The sequence below is a fragment of the Scyliorhinus canicula genome, chromosome 13 (genome assembly GCF_902713615.1).
Source record: "Scyliorhinus canicula chromosome 13, sScyCan1.1, whole genome shotgun sequence".
NCBI lineage: Eukaryota > Metazoa > Chordata > Chondrichthyes > Carcharhiniformes > Scyliorhinidae > Scyliorhinus > Scyliorhinus canicula.
In genome coordinates, this window is record NC_052158.1 from 20,614,538 (window position 1) to 20,617,609 (window position 3,072).

Sequence of the window (3,072 nt, forward strand, 5' to 3'; positions counted from 1 at the left end):
AGGGGGAGAGAAAGGGGAGGGGGAGAGAAAGGGGAGGGGGAGAGAAAGGGGAGGGGGAGGGGGAGAGAAAGGGGAGGGGGAGGGGGAGAGAAAGGGGAGGGGGAGGGGGAAAGGGGAGGGGGAGGGGGAAAGGGGAGGGGGAGGGGGAGAGAAAGGGGAGGGGGAGGGGGAGGGGGAGGGGGAGGGGGAGGGAAAGGGGAGGGGGAGGGAAAGGGGAGGGGGAGGGGGAGGGGGAGGGGAGGGGGAGGGGAGGGATAGGGGAGGGGGAGGGGGAGGGAAAGGGGAGGGGGAGGGGGAGGGAAAGGGGAGGGGGCGGGGAAGGGAAAGGGGAGGGGGAGGGGGAGGGTGAGGGAAAGGGGAGGGGGAGGGAAAGGGGAGGGGGAGGGGGAGGGGGAGGGAAAGGGGAGGGGGAGGGATAGGGGAGGGGGAGGGGGAGGGAAAGGGGAGGGGGAGGGAAAGGGGATGGGGAGGGGGAGGGAAAGGGGAGGGGGAGGGGGAGGGGGAGGGAAAGGGGAGGGGGAGGGGGAGGGGGAGGGGGAGGGAAAGGGGAGGGGGAGGGAAAGGGGAGGGGGAGGGGGAGGGAAAGGGGAGGGGGAGGGGGAGGGAAAGGGGAGGGGGAGGGATAGGGGAGGGGGAGGGGGAGGGAAAGGGGAGGGGGAGAGAAAGGGGAGGGGGAGGGGGAGGGAAAGGGGAGGGGGAGGGGGAGGGAAAGGGGAGGGGGAGGGGGAGGGAAAGGGGAGGGGGAGGGAAAGGGGAGGGGGAGGGGGAGGGGAGGGGGAGGGAAAGGGGAGGGGGAGGGAAAGGGGAGGGGGAGGGGGAGGGGGAGGGGGGGGGAGGGGGAGGGGGAGGGAAAGGGGAGGGGGAGGGGGAGGGAAAGTGGAGGGGGAGGGGGAGGGAAAGGGGAGGGGGAGGGGGAGAGAAAGGGGAGGGGGAGGGGGAGAGAAAGGGGAGGGGGAGGGGGAGGGGGAGGGGAGAGAAGGGGAGGGGGAGGGGGAGAGAAAGGGGAGGGGGAGAGAAAGGGGAGGGGGAGAGAAAGGGGAAGGGGGCTGCTGCGCTGGAGGCAGTTCTCTCTATCCGGCAGAGTGTGACAGAAATATCAAAGGTCCGGTGAGAATTTAACTTTGAGGTGTTGGACATCCCTGGTTTATATCATGGAAATATCTGACTCCACAGTTTTTGCCAGACCTGCCTTTTTTCCAGAACTTTCTCTTTCAGATTTCCAGCACACAATATTCTGCTTTATCGGAGAATCCCGATAGTACAGGAGGAGGCCATTCGGCCCACCGAGTCTTCCGAAATAATTAACCAATTAACTGCCCGGTGGATGTGACCTGCAGCTGGGTTGAGCTCTGTGGTGTGGGCAGGGAGTGGCAAGAGTTTAAAGATGTTACACTAGCAGGCGTGCCGACAAGGATTTAAACTCTGTAGTTTACTCAGTAAATAAACACAAAGTGGCGGGCAGGACATCGCCGGTTCCCACCCTGGCCGTTTTTAATCTGCTAAATTCAAGATGTCAGGCTCCCCTCCCGCCCACAAATCCCCCCCCTCCACCTGACACTGGCACACCTCATGTGCAGTGGGCAGAACAGGCTGACACGACATTACCTGTGGCATCTGAAGGTCAGCCGGGCCCATCTATCCACGAGGGGTCGTGCAGGGCAGAGGGTGAGACAAGCAGCAGGCCGCCTCCACTCTTTTTTTATTTTTATAAATTTAGAATACCCAATTCTTTTTTTTTTCCAATTAAGGGGCAATTTAGCATGGCCAATCCACCTGGCCTGCACATCTTTTGGGTGGTGGGGGTGAGACCCACGCAGACACGGGGAGAATGTGCAAACTCCACACGGACAGTGACCTGGGGTCGGGATCAAACCCGGGTCCTCAGCGTCGTGAGGCAGCAGTGCTAACCACTGCGCCACCATGCCACCCAGGCCTCCTCCACTTCTGATGTGCCATTTGGGGAAACACCGAGAAGGAACGGAGGGCCACGAAAGATAGATGATACTTACGTTGGCACAAGTGTAGCACATGCACAATAGTTAGGCCTGCCGCTCATCCAATGAGGCCTGCCATTCCTCCTCCTCCTCCAGCATGTCGCCCGTCAGCTGCGCAATGTTTAGGAGGCAGCAAGCCGGCCAACAGGCCGAGAAGGAAATGCGAAGGTGACGACGCATTTGGGGCATGCCAACCTCCATCTCAGTCACTGCCTCCTCCTCGGCCTCGCACATAAGTTGCTCGGCCCTCTCCTCCTGAGGTGTGGATCCGAAGGTCGAAGATGCCCCTCGGGTCTTTTGGTAATCGCGCCTATTATGGCCCACAGTATCCTAGGGGACACAGAAAGGACATAGAGAGATGCTTTGAGGGTGGAGGGGGGAGTCTATAGCTGGTGGCAAGGCTTCTAGCCAAGGAGAGTCTGGTATTGGGGTTAGGGTTAGGGTGGGGTGTAGTTGGCCTCTCAGGGTTGGGGTGACGTGAGGAATGAGTGGCAGGAGTGATGGCAGAGAGGGACAGCACGGTGGTGCAGTGGTTAGCACTGCTGTCTCATGACGCTGAGGACCCGAGTTCGATCCTGGTCCCGGGTCACTGTCTGTGTGGCGTTTGCACATTCTCCCCGTGTCTGAGTGGCTCTCACCCCCACATCCCAAAGATGTGCAGGGTAGGTGGATTGGCCACGTTAAATTGCCCCTCATTGGAAAAAAAACCCAAAATCACCTGAGTCAGGGGCTCAGAAATGCTGACTCATCTGAGCTGCCCCGAGGAGCTCATTCATCTTCTTCCTGCATTGCGTGCCGGTCCTCCTAGTGATGTTGGCAGCGCTAGTCTCCACTGCCATCTCCTCACAGGTGCTGTTTAGAAGGGCTGGCTTCAGTTTGCACCCACCCAGGGAAAGAGGTTTTCCCACATCTCCTCAATGGCATCCAGCAGTCGGTCAACTGTGGACTCCCGAAATCAGAAGTGGATTTGGGGGGGGGGGGGGGGGGACGACGTCTCCGTGGTGCTATCTTCCTGGCTGGAATGAGTGTGTGTGGTGAGTGGAGTGAGCAGCTCCAGCTTGTCAGGCTCTTCAATGCG

At 60.5% G+C, this 3,072-nt stretch overlaps 1 protein-coding gene across 1 annotated transcript in view; it reads right to left on the bottom strand.

Moving 5' to 3' along the window:
- The window catches only part of LOC119975690, a 143,336-nt gene extending 141,645 nt beyond the window's left edge, over window positions 1-1,691 (bottom strand). Inside the window, exon 1 of the mRNA XM_038815484.1 lies at window positions 1,606-1,691. The gene's annotated coding sequence lies outside the window, so the exon portion shown is untranslated. The remainder of the gene's footprint in view (window positions 1-1,605) is intronic.
- Between the last annotated feature and the right edge of the window lie 1,381 nt (window positions 1,692-3,072).